Below are 18,129 nucleotides of genomic sequence, written 5' to 3'. Positions count from 1 at the left end.
CGGGTTCACATTTCAGTATGTGTGGAGAGAGTCAGAAACTATACAAGATAAATATAATAAACTAACAAGCTGATTAAATACTTATGCAGGTAGTAATAAATGTTGTGAGTTAAATAAGACAGAATATCCAGGATATCTTTAGTTACAATGGCTGAAGAAGACTTCTCCTAGAACCGTGATATACACATTGGAACCTAAAATAAGAGAAGAGGACCTATGATCCCACCGAGCTAGACTTGTGTGTCTGGAGTGGGTTGGGGTGAGTAGTTGCAGATGAGTTTGGTGGTGAGGATTAAAGGGGGAAATGTAGGATGATCTGCCCTGTAGTTCATGGCACACAGGAAGCACTCACATTATTCCTACTAAAAAAGTTCCATGACATATCATGACCTTGAGTAGTCAGGGCCAATAGAAGCATCCCTTCTCCATTCTTGGACACTCCAAAGTGCCTGGACCTCCCCATTCTGCTAATCCTGCCACTCTGCTAACACCTAATCCAATGCTCGCAAGATCTAAATTTGAGCCACCAGAAAGTACAGAATTTCAGATCTGGAAAAGACCTTGGTCTGTCCATAGGTCAATGATCACATCACGATAACGGGTAATCTGAAGGCTCCTTGGAGCAGCCTCCGAAGCCCTGTGAAATGGGAGGTTGGGGCTGTTAAGAGGATGGGACCCTAGGCCTCCTGCTATTACTTCAACCAGAAGAATTCTACAAGTGTCTGTTTTATTTTCTATTTTCCACTTGTAAACGGAGTTGTTTTGCTAAAAACAACCCTGCAGTTTGAAAATCATCAGCTGACTCCAGTTTTATAGGTAAGGAAACTGAGACTCAAAGGGGTTAAATGACACACTCAAGGTCATTTAGCTGGTGTGTGTCTAGCTGGGACTAGGACCTATAATTTCTCCATATGTTTTACTAAATAAAATACCTATACCCATCTTTATAGGTATGGAATTTCTGTTCAACTTCATGTGAACCAATTCCCTTTAATAAAAATGTATATCTGGGTTCTGATGCTTTGGAAAATACCACTTCTATTTAATTAATTTTGAACAACAAATACAGGTCCTATTTTCAGGATCTTACAGCTCACAGAGGTTTCCTCAGAAAGAAAAGATGTTTCAGTTAGAGCCTAGGAGGAAATTCTGAGGGAACAGGATTAAGGCAGACATTTCTGAAAAGAGTTTTTAAAAGTTGAATTAGTCTTTTCTCTCTAAGGGAAAACTAAAGCTGAAAATTGGTGACCTACACCGATTCAGTGTAGTTTGCTAGAAAATTGGTGTAGTTAACTAAAGTGAACTATGGAGTCAGGGGTCAGAAAGTAGCAGAGGTTTAGGAAAATGACAAAAGACACGATTTGCACAATGTTGAGATTGAACAAGGACGCCCAATTTTAGGAATCACTACTTTTGATAGTGGGAACAGCCCATGTTCTATTTAGACTCAAGTTCTGGTGGAGAACGGGGGCCGCTTGGCTACTTTAGAACATTAGAAGCAGGTTTAGAAGAAGACAGAAATCTACAAAGGTATGTAAAGACATATGTCCAACACATGCTTCAGGGACAAGAAGCTGGGCAGGAGAGTCAGTCAAATGGAGGCAAATTTCCTAGTTGGAAAAGGATAGTAAGAATGGGGAGCATATGATCCTTTTTTTCTACTTTAGACCGCTGAAGCCCTGCTGCCACAAAGGATGAGAGATAATTTACAGTGTTTCCCGGATGAGCTGACGATAGTTAACAGATAAGTTGTCCTCTTTTGGTCAGTTAATGCTGGCAGCTAAGCAAGGAGCTTTTTCACAAGGTCCCAAATCTTCAGAGCTCAAGGTGCTCTCAGAAGAAGGCTAACAAGTTTTCTCTTCAAAGGAGAGTAAAGGTGTTCCAAAAAATCCTACAGCTAGATGGGGGGGGGGGGAGGGGAAGACCCAAATGAGGAATGAGGACAATACTAACAGTAAGTGTTAGTTACTATCTTCATTTTCTATAGACTTCCATTCAAATTGCTAAGGAAAAATAAGTAAATTCAGAAATGAGAAAACGCAATTAGTAAACACACAAATGAGGAAACGTACACACTAAAATCACAATGAGATGCTGGACTTCCTCCTAGTGCATGAGTGCTGACAAGAGTGTAGTGAGGCTGGTGACCTCATGCATTGCAGGAGAGCAGTGTAAAGTGATACAGCCCTTTCAGAAAGAAAGCAATTTGGCAATGCATCTATAAACATGGTCCTACCACATGACCAGCAATCTCACTTGTGAGAATCCATCTTAAATAAAAATACGTGAAAAGCTATATCCATGAAGATGTTTGTTGGAATACTGTTTAAAATGTGACAAAGTTAAAATGGGCAAAGAATTTCAATTCAGCAAATGGTAATTGAATATCTACCAGTAGCTGGGTAGAATAAAGGAGAGTTCCTTCCCTCAATAATTCATAATCACAGCTTAATGCCTGTACTCTTTCCAATATTATGCAACTACTAGAAAGGAGATCGTAGAGACACTAAGAGATTAAAACGTGTGCAATATATTAAATTTAAAAAGCTGTACACAAACATTATATTTACCATAATGTTTAGGGGGAAAAAGCAAATGAAAAAGCCCTGAAGGAAATAAACCAAAAGGGTAATAATGATGGAATCATGGCTCACGTTTTATCTTTATTTTTCTATAATGTTGGTTATATTACCTTTAAAATAAAGAACAATAAAAAAGAGAAGAGAATCAGAGAAAAATAAAGCAGTGATTGAATAAAGATGAAGATTAATGAGGAAAGTACCAGGTATACTTAAGAATTTTTATTTATTTAAAAATTGCTTTTTGTTGTATGTCTTTAGTAATTGATTAGGACTAAGGGCTTGTTAAATTTATAAACTATTTTATTTTAGTAGAAAAACTATGAGGATGCTAAACCAGAGATTTATTGAACCTCACTCATGGAGACCATCAGAATCTCAAAGAAGTTTACTCTGAAGTAGGAGTTTAGGAAATGCTGCTACCTAAAAACGATAGGCTGAAATTCACCCCAAAGGTTTGGACTTGAAGAATGGATAAGATTCTGGGGTCCTAACCAAGACAGGAAAAGTAGCTGTTCCTGGCAAGGAACTTCCTGCAGGTAAGGAAGGAGCATAACCTCTTCAGCAAGGAGGCGAAGCCATGCCCAAGGGCAAGGGAGGCCCGTGGGGGCAGGAATTTCTAGGTATTCTGAGTTCCCCAAATTAACTGCTCCAATTCCCTGGGCCCTGCTCTTTCCAGGACACCTGAAGACACTGTGCATTCAACTAACATTATGATTTAAAACGCCACAGGATTGGGGCACCTGTGTGGCTCAGCTGGTTATGCATCCAACTCTTGATTTCGGCTCAGATCATGATCTCAGGGTCGTAAGATGAAACCTCACTTCGGGCTCCGTGCTGGGAGTCTGCTTAAGATTCTTTCCCTCTTCTTCTGCCCCTCCTCCTCTTGCTCTCTCTCTTTCTCTAAAATCAAACAAACAAAAATCCCACAGGATTAAACTTTGCAGGATTTAATTTTTTTTGCTAAAATAGCTCTATTTTGTGGCCACATTAAAGAGCTTTTTTACATGACCATTGAAAGTTCTTGGATTTTTCTTGTACCTTGACCAGGCATGTGTGGTTTTGAGCTCCTCATTCTATTTCTCACCTTAGGGGCCTTGAATCTCTCATATCTTTTCCCCTCTTCTATGGCGGGGGTAATCCAAAACCTTGCCCTCCTTCCATGAGCAGTTGATGCTATAGATGAACACATGCATTTAATTAAGTCATTCACCACTGGGTGCCATGAACTGTTAGAAGCACAATCTGGATATTAAATAGGACTTTGCCCACTACCTAATATAGGTTAGAGAATCAATTCCCGATTTCTTCATATTTCCCTGAGAGTCTGTTTCCTGAAACCCACTCCCAGACTCAATTTCCATATCAACCATGGTTCTTGATTGCAGGCAATAGAAACTGATCTGATCATAATTAACCCAGCAACAACCACCCCCCCACACACACACACAATTTTTGGAAGGGCACCAGGGGCTCATAGAACTAAATGGAGTCTGTAGGATCAGGCTCATAAAATACCAGGAACAAGAACTCTAGAAGTGTTGGTTGTGAAAACCAAACAAGATATCACTAACAAACTGGTTCAAGTTCTATGTTAAAAACAAATTATGAAAAGTAGTGAAAAGTGTAAAAAGATCTTATATATATATGTGTGTGTGTGTGTGTGTGTGTGTAGTAAGTGTAATGAAAAAAATCCATTGACCTAATTGTGATTTTACCACTCACTAGCTTGTGTAACCCTGCATTTTATTTTTCTGAGCCTTAATAATGCCCTCTGGAAAATGAAGAACCAGGTTAGAGCCTGGTTAAAATATGGCTTCCTTCTAGCTTTCATGATCCTTGAGTTTATGCCAACAGCAGGGACCTGCCTGAGACTCCTCTCCTGCGCCCAGGCACCTGGGGAGGACACTGCTGTTAAAACCACAATGCAGCCACAGAATCCTTCTCAACACAGAGCTCCAGATAGCTACTACTCATCAGCTGGAGTTTGCAGAAAATGGGAAATCAATTTGCCATTCCCTGTCTGTACTATATTGTTCTGCTTTTACAGGATGAGCTGAACCAGAAAAGCCATGAAATCCTAAGAGCATCAGGCAAAGTCTTTGCTGAAAAGAATCTTCAAGACCAGCTCGTGCCCTGCTGCTAAACATCAGTGCAGCGTGTAAAATCTCCCTGGTAACACACTACAATAAGGCATCATCCAGTCTGCCTGGAAGTTTTATCATATAATTCAAACACATTTTGGGAGCTCTCAGCATGGTGTTCTTCATTCAGTTCTCATAGGCCTTGTTTTTTGTCCTCATTCTCCTTGTCCACATACCTGACCACTGTCCCATTTATATTCTGCTGGAATCGTCCAAACTGAACATAATAGAACGGAGGGAAACCTAGAAAAGCCCTGGATCTGATTCACTTGGTCTTCATAATCAAAAGAGTCTGGAAACAGAAATGTCAGAACTTTGTAAAATTCAATCAGGATAAAGTAAGGGAGAAACAGCCTCCTGAAAGAAAAAAATGTTCAAAAATGAAACAGGAACCTTGATAATTTCTCTCTTCCAAATCAGAAGGTTCACCTCACCAAACAAGATGCATTAATTAGGGTTAGGTTTGGCTACACATGTCACAAAGACTCGACATCTCAGTGCCTTAGAGCAGGGATCAACAGGTGGCAACCCCTGGACTCCACCCAGCCTGCCGCCTCCTTTTGCATATTGAACTTGTATTTGAACATAGTCACTCGAGCTCAGGTGTGGTCTGTGGCTGCCTCTGCAAACAACAGCAGAGCAGAGCATTTGCCCCAGAGATGATATGGCCTACAGAGCTGGAAAGGTTTATTAGCTGGCTCTTCGCTACAAAAGTTGGTGACTCGTTTGTTTGTAACTTATAAGTTTGTAAGTTGTTAACTGCTGCCTTTGAGTGTCAGTGTAGCTCTCTCACATAAATAAGCCCAGAGGCCAGTGACACAGGAGTTAATGGTGTCATCAGAGAAGGGACTCCTGTCTTTCTGCTTTGACATCCTTACACACGGCTTTCCTCATCAAGACCACCACAGGGTCCAGAATGGCTTCTGAGACTCCTGTTACCATTGCTAAGATACAGGCTAGAAGAAAGAGGAAAAGTAGAAGGGTAAAGATGGGGGGTGGGGGGGACTCCTGATGAGCCCTGATTAAATAGCTTTCCTGAAGTCCCACTAAACACTTCCATTTACATTGCATTTGGCAGAACTTAGCCGTTTGCCCTATCTAGCTGCAAAGAAGACTGGGAAATGAAGATATTTTAAAAAAACTTTCTTTGGTTGCCATGTGCCCAGCTAAAAATAAGTCCATTATTTTGGAGAAAAGAGAGTGCACTGAGTTAGCAGGTAGCATTCTTGGCTACAAAACCCTACTTAGTGGGGTGCCTGGGTGGTTTAGTCGTTAAGCGTCTGCCTTCAGCTCAGGTCATGATCCCAGGGTCCTGGGATCGAGCCCCGCATCAGCCTCCCTGCTCAGCAGGAAGCCTGCTTCTCCCTCTCCCACTCCCCCTGCTTGTGTTCCCTCTCTCGCTGTGCCTCTCTCTGTCAAATAAAAAACAAAACAAAAACAAAAAAACACTACTTAGTGAAATCATGGGTAGCAGATTTACAGGTAACTGATACCTTGTTCCATTTTGGGGTGAAAGTTTCTGAAGAATGAAGAATTTGCATTCTGGCAATATAAATAGTACTTCTTTTGTTTTATGCTTAATCACTTGGTATGTATATTAGTCAATTAACGTCAGTGATTGTCTTAGTCCATTTGGGCTCCTTTTTTTTTTTTTTAAAGATTTATTTATTTATTTATTCCAGGGAGAGAGAAGGGGGAGGGGCAGAGGGAGAGAATCTTCAAGCAGACCCCCCTCCCCCCACCGAGTGTGGATCCTGAGGCGGGGCTCCATCTCACAACCTATGAGATGACAACCTGAGCTGAAACCAAGTCAGATGCTTAACTGATTGAGCCACCCAGGCACCCCCATTTGGGTTCCTTTAATAAAAATACCAAACTATCATGCACTGGGAGGCTTAAACAACAAACACTTATTTCTCACAGTTCTAGAGTATGGAAGTCCAAGATCAAGGCACCAGCAGATTTATGTTGCTGTGGAGGACCCAGTTTCTGGTTCGTAGCCAGGCTTCTTCTTACGGGGCCTCATGAGGCAGAGAGTGAGAGAGCTCTCTGGGGTCTCTTTTATAAGGGCACTAATCCCATTCATGGGGGCTCCACTCTCATAACCTTATCATCCCCCAAGGGTTCCACCTCTTACTACCATAGCCTTTTGGGCTAGATTTCAAAATACGAATTTGGGGGGAACACAAACATATAGTCTATCGCAGTGACAGATGGATTCACTCTAACAACAAAACTGACTGAGGACCTACACTGTTCCAGGCACCGTGGGAGGCAAAGGCAAAATGCAATGACTCCTAGATCCTGCCCTCAAGGAGTCTGAGTCAACAAGAGAGAGAGGCAGGCCCACGGACAATGGCCATTCAGGGAGAGAAGTTTCCTGGGGAAATAGATCCTGGCACATAGGGAAAACACACAGGATGGTCTTATGACTTGCGCTGAATGCTGAGGAGCTAGCTGGAAGTACTTTGGGGGTGAAGAACTGGGAGCAAGGGCATTCCAATATGAGGGAGCAGCGTGTGCAAAGACATGAAGAGAAGAGTGGCCCATATAGCCTGGCTGAGCACACATAGGGTGTGCCAGGGGGCACAAGAGATCATCCAGAGAGGTGGGCACAGATCGTCCCCAAAACAGAAGGGACCTTTGCACAAAAGGTGTGGAGTTTCCCCTGGACAGTGATTAGGAGGCACTGAGGGGTACCACTTAGGAGAGGAGCATGATCAATCTGTGTTTCATAAACAGCACTCTGGTCATGGTAAGAACAGATTGGGGTGAAGTGGAGGTAGGAAGAGAGCAGGAGTCTTCCATTTACCCCTTGTCACATGTTTTGCAATGATGTTTAAGTACGATCTTGTATTGTTGTAGGAGATCCATTCACCCAATGGCTACTTAAGTAAAGCAACAGAATGCATAAAAATAATCTAATCTTCTCAGTCATTCTGTGAAGCCCCATCTTACGCAGGAGATCACTGAGGCTCAGAAAGGTGAAGTAGCTTGCCTACAATCTCGTAGCTAGTAAGGGGCACAGTGGGGCTTGCATTAAAGTTTTCTGATCCCAAGTCCAGTGCTCTTTTTAACTACATGTTGAGAGCAACAAGCATTCCAGACTCAACCTGTCACCCCTAAATCCAGTCCAGGCAGTACTATTTGCATATCTTGGCAGTAACATATCTTAGTGGCTTTAAATGTAGGAAAACACAGAGGCATTTCCCTTCAGTCACTTTATGAGGCAAAATATCAAGAGTATTTTATTAGGTTTTGGCAAATACTCTTAATAGGAAAAATCAACCATATATTTTATTATTCTTTTGTTCAGTGCTGTGGCAATTATTCAAACACTCACCAAAGATCTATGTTTCTCTATGATTCCAACTTTCTATTTGATTATAGTCCATCTTTCATCTTTTATGTGGGGAGTAGTAAGAATTCTCAAAATAGACTTGTTTAAAGTCTCAAATCAACTAAATTAAGTAATATTTTTTAATTGCTCTTAGATTTTTGTCTTCTCAGAAAGAACTTTCCAGATACCCCTTCTCTTCCCATGATCTCCATGTTTGAGTTAGAGGCTGCCCCTCATTTATCATGCTATCCTATGCTCTGTCGAAACACTTAACAACCTGCACTGTGATTGTTAGTTTCCTCGTCTTTTTCTCCACTAGGCAGTAGACCCTTAAAATCAGCAACACGATATGTATTTATCTTTATATCTCCAGGCACACTAACCAGCATTTAATAGCCCACCACAACTGTTTGTAGATTAATTAATAAAAGGGACCAACAATATAACTAAACACACACAATTATGTTTAAAATGAGACTGTGATAGAATATTTAACACATTTAAAAAAAATCTACCTTAGCTGTAATTTTACTGCAAAAAAGCAAAAGCTCTAGGAAGAGCTTCAGGGGTGTAGAATCCAGTGGGGCTATTTAAGGCTCCATTTTGACATTTGTTAAGACTTAGGATCATGATGCTTTTTAAGAAGTTGATCCAGAGATGGCTGCTTCGTGCTTCCGTTTCTTCCTCTCCATCACATCCCACGCAAAGCATAGGCTCTTGGTTTCTGCCTTTCTTGGTTTCAAAGCAGAAAGTCTTTCTGCTTTGCTGAGCTGCTGTCTTATGAGAACAGATGTATGCTGGGCAGGCAGGCCTTTAAAATTCACTTTAATTTCTATTGTCTGACTGTTCTCCATGCTGCCACCTCATCGTCGGGAGTTTCTAAGTTTTGGTCCAAATGGGAGCTAAACTTGGACCCTCCTGTCTCAGGACTACCCACTCAAAGCTCTTTCACGTTCATACATCTCACCTTTTCTCCTCAAGAGTGCAGCACCTTATGGTCCCAGGTTTACATTTTATGACTCAGTCCTAAGGCCTGAAGAGGTGTCACTATAAAGTAATGAGACATTTTCCCAGCAGATCAAAAGTCATAATCTGATCGGTCCTTTCCTCAGAATGGCCGCCTTTCAGAATTGCCTTAGGCCCTGCTCATATCCATGCTCTCGACATATCCATGCTCTCGACGCATCTCGAGTCTAGAGCTCTAGATGGTTTGAAATTTCCACACTGACCTTTCTTTTCTACCTTGTGGGGCAGAGTGAGGGGCAAAGCCCAAATCAAACTTTGTGCAAGACATGGGGGAGCTGAGGGCCGATCATCTTCCTTCCTGTACACGCTCCTTCCCATCCTGAGGCAGCCGGCCATAGAGGGGTGTGTGTGGGAATCTAAGAAATATAACTGCTAAGCTCCAAAGACTGCCATGTCACTGACAAGATGGAGACGAGAATGGGTTGGGAGCATTAGGCAAAGTCCTTGGTCTTCGAGGAGAGGCGGAATTTGAATTATTGGTGGCTTACCACTGCTTCTCAACCCAGGCCGATTTTGCTCTCCAGGGGACATCCAGCAATGTCTGGAGGCATTTTTGACTGTCACACTTTGGGGCGGGGAAGGGTTATTAGTAGTGAGAGGAGGCCAGCAGTGTTACTAAACATCCTACAATGCACCCCTTTCCCCACAGCAAAGAATTATCTGGCCCAAATATTCAAGACTGCTGAGGCTGAGAGATGCTGGGCTAGATAAAGCACATTCAGAGCAGAAAGGAAAAAAATTGTAGAAATTAACTTATTGTTGGAATTAAAAAAAATCATTCAGATGACATGTCATCAACCTCCCCTCAGCTAATGCTTGCATATGAGACACTTATGCAGACATTTTCACATATAAATATTCTTTTGCTCTTGGTACAGAATGTAAGTAGGAGACCTGTAATGTGGCTGGCCCCTGGTGCTCCCCAAGGAGTTAGTCCACCCAGGTATTTATTCACTTTCTCAGACTCCTCTGCTCTGTGTCTCCTTCAGGGCACCAGTCACCATAGACATTTAGCCCATTCTTATTTGCGATATGCCTCTTCTACAAGAATGTAAGCCTCAGGAGGGACTGGGTCTATTGAGCATCCTATCTATTCCAGGACCCAGCCCAGGGTCTGGTGTACGGAGGGGGAGAAGGGCAGCTAAGAGAGTGGACGTTGGTGTCAAACTGTCCGAGCTTAAATCCACACTCCACCACTAACTCACGGTGCAACCTCAGGAAAGTCACTTAACTTTTGCAAAGACTCAGTTTCCTCATCTATAAAAATGGGGATGCGTGGCACCTGCCTCATGGTAGCATTAAATAAACTAATATGTGCAAAGTGCTTAATGAATATTTGATGGTGAATGAAGCACCAAAAAACAAACAAAGATAGGGTTAAACATCTGCCTGCAAACCAGCAGTGCAGAAAATGAGCAACAAAGAGAAACACATAAAACACCGGGCTTTAATTTTGTGGGAGTTTCTAAATGTAATATTTTTCTTCTTTGTGATGTAACAAATGTGGAAAGCTGTTTGTTAATATTTACAGGCAAAACAAGTGAAAGCCTTAACAGGATATACATTGTCGCCATATTGATTTTACTTCACAATAAATGTTCTACTCAGTTTCTGTTAGGTCCAGTTTTCTCCCTATCTTTATTGCTATAGGTTAATTTCATTTTTTTATTGTCTCCTGATAAAAACTAATTTACAGCACTATGGTAAGTCAATCTAAAAAAGGAATCTAGCAGTTTTCTGTGGTTGAACACCACTGGGCTTCTTCCTGTATAAAAGTTACTTCTTTCTGCAGTCTTACATTCTTCTGTATCATAGGGCTCTCTCAAGCACACGGAAGGTTCAAATCTTAATTGTACTGAAATTGATATTTTCTGAAACTTTCCTGTGCTCTTTAGATCTACTCTCCCTGTGGGTCTCTGATCCTTTACTACCCTTCATTGTCTCGTGGTGATTTCCTATGTATATACCTTGCAGAAGCTCCCGAGAGAAGCTTGATTTCCAATCACTCATTCATGTATACGATATTCACTTTACACTCAGGAAGCACTTACTGAGCACCTGTGTATTCCAAACTCTGTTCCCAGCTCCCAGAATGAGCAGTGAACACACAGGCAGGGTCTTGCCGTCCTGGAGGAGCATTCTCGAGTGCAAAGGGAAACCATAAGAAAATAAAGAAGCAAATGAACAAGGTAATTTCTGACATGGTATGAAGGAAATCAACAGCATGGTTGCACTGGTTTTCTATGGCTGCTGTAACAAACTACCACAAACTTGGTGACTTAAGACAACACAAAATCTTTGTTATAGTTTCTGGAGGTCAGAAGTCTGACACAGGTCTCACTGGGCTACAGTCCTTCTGAGTACTCTAAAGAAGAATCCATTTTCTTGCCTTTTCCAGTATCTAGAGGAGACCATATTCCTTGGCTAGTGGTCCTTTCTTCTGTCTTCAGAGCCAGCAATAGCCTGTTGAGTCTTTCTTCCATCTTATCAGTCAGACATTGACTCTTTTGCCTCCCTCTTCCACACTTAGAGGACCTTGTGATCACACTGGGTCCACATGGATACACCTGGATAATCTCCTTACCTTAAGGTCAGCTTATTCTTGATGTGTATTCCAGCTACAATCTTAACCACGCCCCTCCACTGTGTAACATAACATATTCATACGTTTCAGGGATTAGGGCATGGACTTCTCTGGGAGCCATCAGTCTGCCTACCACAATGATATAAGAGGGACCATAATTTTAGTATCCTGTTCGCTATCTACATAGAATAGATGTTTCATCAATTCAATACTTAGGAAATAGATCAGAACTATAACATTTGCTTGTTGTTGAATTGTCACAGTGAGAGCTGTTTCCTTTACTGCAAAATCAGTGAAGGGTGGAGTGGTTTCAGCCAACCTTCCAGGTAAACACAAAGTTACCCCAATGCAGGGAGAGGCTCAGGGCCAATGCCATGTGAGGCTCTGGGGGAAAAGCTCCCTCTGCATTTCACCGGATTCTCCTCTGGGGCTGGCCCCTGTGGGATCACTAGTGCAGGACCCTGGTGGTGATCTTTGCTCCCTTCCTCTTAGCAGCCCCTCTTCCTGTGGCTTGTGGAGGGCTCCACCACCTTGATCTCTCTTGAATTATAAAATGGAGGATTTTTAAAGGATCCTAGGATAAGGAAACTGAATTTTAGACTAGCTGGGGGAAATATCTGAAATGGTTGAGAAAGGCTTCTGGTTGGTGAGTGTGAGATTAAAGAGTTTTATGGGGTTGCTTTTAAGCAGTATGAATACGGAGGGTTCAATTTTTAATTTCTGCAGTGTTGCTCGATTTTATGATGCCGCTATTTTGCTGGATGCATCCGAAGCACGTTGTTCTTCCACCTCACTAAATTACAGCCTTCGGTTCCTCAAAATGTCTCCTAAGAATTAAGCCTTGACAGTCTAACAAGACCTTGCATCACTGACCCTTCCTGCCCCCCGATTATATAACACAGTTGACTGTTTATGTGTCACTTTGCTTCTTTTGTTTGTAGCCCAACTATTTTACTCTGGGTTCACGGCTGTGTTCTCCATGCAACTGAAAGCTCTCAGCAGGAAGGGAGGAAGTGGCCCATTGCTCTTATTTTGCTCATATTTCTGCACAATGGCTACAAAGTTCTGTGGCCAAAAGTTGCCAAATTTGATTATCTTAATAAAGGATGTTGCTTGAAAATGCTGCAGAAAAATATTAATTTTATTTCCTAGCTAGCTTTTACCTGCACAACCAAACATAGGCCGTGTCCACCAGAAAGGTTTGGGAATTAGATTTTCAGAAAAAATTGCTAACGCCAAACCACACTTGAACACTTGAGAAGGCCAACCCTACTCATGAAGATAAAAACCTGGCAGTGCATTCCTTAGCATGCTCTCTCCAGATGTCATTCTCATCTCACTTTGTACGGAATTAGATCTAATTAGAAATTACCATTCACACAGACATTTTTATTTCTTTGTAGAAGGGCCACTGAAATCTTTGACCTAGATGGTAAAGCAAATCTAAAATATCCTAAATTAAAGACATGCCTCTACCAATTGCAATTCTAAGAGGGAAAAATCTAGGCAGAATAAAAACGTTATGTCTATGCTTCACAAAATGAGCTGTGAAAAACTGGAAATTTATCTTGTTTCCTCTCTATTTTTTCCTTGAACCCACCCTAACGATTAAATATCAGTACAATCTCATTTATTTTATATTGTACTCCCTTTTGGAATTGAGAACAGGGAAGAACACACCTTCTATGGCTCAGAAGGTGAGCTGTCTGAGCTTTCATTCTGCTATAGAAGCACAAAAAACTGGTCACACCTCAGTTCCATAGCTGATGACATGGTGTTTATTTATTTTCTTTCTTTTTTTAAATTTAAATTCAATTAGCCATCATATAGTACATCATTAGTTTCAGATGTGGTGTTCAATAATGTATCTGTTGTGTATAACACCCAGTGCTAACACAGATTGGAAGGTGTGTGTGTGTGTGTGTGTGTGTGTGTGTGTGTGTTGTAATGGTTACAGGAAATCTAAATTGAAACTTTGCTACATGTAGCTATAATGTTCACTTAGATAATTGCTCTTTTTGTAAACATAGTTTCTTACAAAATCCTAGCTTGCTGCTATGGAAGCAATGCCATTAACAGAAATAACAGCGGTGCCACAAATCTTCAGGGATTTTTTTTTTAATGGAAAGGAAAATTCTAAAACTAAAAATATACTTTTTATTTGCAACTATGGGAATACAAACACCAGAAAAACACAAGAGGACTGTATAATTGGGACATGGGAGGTATGCTATCTGGCAGTTTTAGGGAAAGGACAGTCATGGGATGGAATCTAAGCCTTAGGTCATTACAACTTGGTCAAAAGAGAAAAAAAAATCTGCATTTACAAAAGAGATGATATCTGGGAGGGAGAGACAGCTTCCTCAGCTGGTTCCTCCACACACCCTTCGCATTACTTTTATGGAGTAAGGGGTGCTCACCCTAATGGCTCCTGAGTTTATATTACTTATGACATCATGAACCTATGTCCCCTGACATACAGTTTTTAAACACAGATAACTACCTACTGCAGAGATACTATCCCCTACTTTAACTGTTAATCTTAATTGATATTTATTTATTTTACAGAATCCATGAAAAAAAAGTCCAGATCTAAAAGTGTTGAAATATAAAAGAAATAACTTCTTTATCTCAACTGTGAACATCAACACCAGTTGGATTTGAAGGCATATTATTAGGATCAGTGGTCTAGCTCATTTAAATTGGCCTCTATTAGCAAAGACCATGACATGGTTTTCTGCATGCTTGAACTTAATGATCTTTTGATTAAAGCTGTAAATTATGTCTATCAAAATGTTGATTCATAAAACTTGGTTACAGAAAAGTTTTCTTTCCATTAAGAAGCACTGTCTTTTTTTTTTTTTTTTTTTGCTTTTATATCTTTTGCTTTCTTGTGGATCTTAGAAGTTTTAAGGGGTTATAAGGAGAAATGTGGCTTTCTGTATTTTAAATCCACTGTAAGGCTAAAGTAAGTTTACACTAAAAGAGCAAAAAAAAAATTGCCCATGTTTCTCTTATCAAGTAGATATTTGAAAACAACAATACCCGTGGAAATTGAAGAAGAGGAGAAGGGGATTTATGCCCTCTGGTAGCAGGTTACAGTAGCATCTTCATTTCCAAAGTTGAATATATTCTATCAAGAATGTTCTTATTCCATTAAATTTTTACACCAGTTAATTGATTTAGCAAAATATGCTTCCAGATATTTGTCATAGGGAAAATATGCCGGTTAAAGATTGAAAACTACCTTGAGAAAGAAAAAAAATTAGTGGTTGCTTAAAATAGGTCCAGAATGACCCTGTGCCAGAGTTATGTCAGTGCTGCCCTGACGAAAAGTTATCCGCTCACTATTTACAATGGATGGTGAAGAATTCAATTTTAATTTTTGCAGCTTGAGCTATGTCACATATGGGGCTATGTCAGCTTGCATTGAAGTTTGGATCTGACAACACACTATGTAAACACTGGAGCCAGCAGAAACTTAAAAGTAAAAAGAGAGGTTGTGGAACAACACAGTCAGATATCTGGGTCATTGAAAAGATTCAATAAATGAATAGATATAGACAATGACTAATGGTTTAGAGGAATGAAATTAGAGAAAAAATACAGAGTATTTCCATTGGCAAGTTTATCAAACGTTGATTCCTCAAGTACTTTTGCTATCCATAAATTCTCATGGTCAATGCTTTTTTTTTTTTTTTTTTTGCCCTGGAATCTGTAGTTTATTAAACTTAATTTGGGGAATTCTTTGCTGCTGGCTGAAAGAACGCATGCATGCCCTGGGGTGTTATAACTGCACATTAATGCAACATTACATTAATCAATGGCACCACAGACATATACTATTTTAAAAAGAAAACAACTGCAAAATCCACATGTGTGTTGTCTGGGCAAGTGAGAGTCTGATTTGGCAAAACGTCACATTCCAAATTCAGCCATCCTGAAATAAATCCAATTTGTACACTCTACATCAACAGCAGAAAACACTGATTGAGCAAAGGTAAGGTATTTATGCCTCCATCATTTATCACCAGAATATATAATACAAAAAGAATGAGACATGATGCCAAAGAGAAACATTCCTTTAAAATTAATTAGCAAGCTTCTAAAGATACTTATCAAAAGGATACAGACAGGTGGACCTGCATTGATCAGCCCAATCCAACAGCACTGTGCATACAACAGGAGCCAAGCCACAAGCATGACAGCTTTGAATACTTGCCTGAATGTCACCCTCACGTGGCTCTGTGTCTTTATCCAGAAGAGGCTTGGAAGAGATTATTTGGATAATTTGTAGAAAGCGGATTTCATGTTTTGCTACTCAAGCCTCGCTGCATGGCTGGTCTGCTCAGTCCTATAAGCGTTGACTGGGAACGAAGCCACAGATGGGCTCATTTTCCAGGGAGACCAATTTACCTGCCCCATAGCCCTAGACTTCACTAGTACACTGCTGAATGGGGGTACATAAAAATCACTGAAAATAGGGCGCCTGGGTGGCTCAGTTGGTTAAGCGACTGCCTTCGGCTCAGGTCATGATCCTGGAGTTCCGGGATCGAGTCCCGCATCGGGCTCCCTGCTCGGCAGGGAGTCTGCTTCTCCCTCTGACCCTCCTCCCTCTCATGCTCTCTGTCTCTCATTCTCTCTCTCAAAATAAATAAATAAATAAAATCTTTAAAAAAAAAAAATCACTGAAAATATGAGCCAAAAATCTTGCAGTGAATTCAGACTGAAGTCTGTGTGAGGCATGACTCTGGAGAAACCTGTGAAGAGACATTATTGGAATGAGGAAACAACCCAGAGGTAAAATATATGGGCAGGGGGTGGCTAGCCTAATTTCCATTACATGAAACTCCCCTTCCACTAGATAGCCTTGGATTACTTGAACTCTCTGAAAATAACTCCTTCCACTTTCTCTTGTTTTCATCTCAGAGTCTGTCTCCTCTCTCTGGAACCCCTTTCTCTTTGTTCTTATCTCCACGGCAGACATGTTTCTCCTCCATTCTAAGGATAATCCTTCACCTTTGCTCTCAACTTGGACTCCCGGCATTGTTCAGAATCTTGTTCCATCAATTGTTTCTGTGGGAGACTAAAGATGGCTATAAATTCTTTGTTGTTCCTCTTGTTGAGAGGTGGCAGCAAGCTCCTTTCCCCTTGAATCTGACCTTGCCTTATTGACTTGATTGACTAATAGGATGCAGAGGAAGTAATGCTCTGGGCTTTTGGGGTTAGAACTGAAGAATCCTTGCAACTTTGCCTGGACCTCCTGGAACACTTCTCTGGAAGCCTCATGTGGCCACATAAGAAGTCGGACTAACCTGAGAGACTGGTGAGGCCATATGTAGGTGCTCTGGTCAACAGCTGCAGCAGAACACAACTGTCCAGCCATCCCCATCAAGGCTCAAGACATGCTGGTGAAGAACACTGAGCAAGAGAGCACTTCACTTCACTGGGTAAAGACCATTCTGTTGATACCATGTGGAATAGAAAAATCACCCAGTACAGTTGTTGTTGAAAGTCACCAAGTTTGGGATAGTATGTTATGCAGCAATCAATGCTGGAACAGAACTCACTCTCTTTTAATTTTTCCTTTTTCATCAGTTCTTCACCTTCTACCTACAAATCTTCCCAGTGTCAGAATCTTCCCTTGACCCTACCATATAATACAATAAAGCTCTGCTCTCCTCAATGGTAACCATCTTCAAAAGACTAGTCTATACCACTGCTTCTGTGTCCTCATTTCCCACTCTAAACACACAGCAATCTGGTGTTCACAATCTCCATTCTAAAATGGCAGGATTTCAATGTTGGAAGGGACCTTAAAGGCCGCATCATCCAGCCATATGTTCTCTCCTGAATTCCCCTCCATAAGGTCCCTTCTTAGTAGTAGGCGTCTTGATGATGCTCTAACAACTCAAGGAATGTAGCACTTGGTGCCACCCAAGGATGCTCATTCTATCTTTGGATATCTGAGATGATAAGGAAGTTCTCTCTGATTCTGCACAGAATTCTGTCTCTGTGAAGCCTCCATCCATTGGTTCTAGTTTTCTTGCTCCTAATTTTATAGAAAAAGCCTAAACTCTCCAATTTGGAGACACTTAAAATCATCCAGGTAAGACACAGATGAGGTGGTGGCAGTGGAGATGGAGAGAAGAGAATGTATCTTATGTTTATTCCAAAGACATTTTAGTGTCATAGTCACCTTTTATCTTTCTACAGTGTCATTTAACTTGTCTTGAGCTGCCATTCTATTTAGTTGTGGGAAATGTGGAGACCATAGGGACAGCATGATACAGCATAAATGATGGTTTAGGTGATGGCCCGTGAGGTCAGACTGCCGGGCTAGAATCCTGGCTGGAGTACTCTCTGGCTAAGTGACCTTCAGTAACTTAGCTACTAAAACTACAGCCACTTCCAGGGAAACTCGGTTCAGTTCAGTTATTTCATAGTCAAATTCAG

At 41.1% G+C, this 18,129-nt stretch overlaps 1 protein-coding gene across 10 annotated transcripts in view; it reads right to left on the bottom strand.

Moving 5' to 3' along the window:
- Positions 1-18,129, bottom strand: part of AIG1 (androgen induced 1) — a 373,835-nt gene that overhangs the window by 169,250 nt on the left and 186,456 nt on the right. The gene's annotated exons all lie outside the window — the stretch shown is intronic.

The sequence above is a fragment of the Leptonychotes weddellii genome, chromosome 8 (genome assembly GCF_054177405.1).
Source record: "Leptonychotes weddellii isolate Sample4059 chromosome 8, ASM5417740v2, whole genome shotgun sequence".
In the NCBI taxonomy this organism is placed as follows: domain Eukaryota; kingdom Metazoa; phylum Chordata; class Mammalia; order Carnivora; family Phocidae; genus Leptonychotes; species Leptonychotes weddellii.
This window is presented reverse-complemented; position numbering and strand designations above follow the sequence as displayed.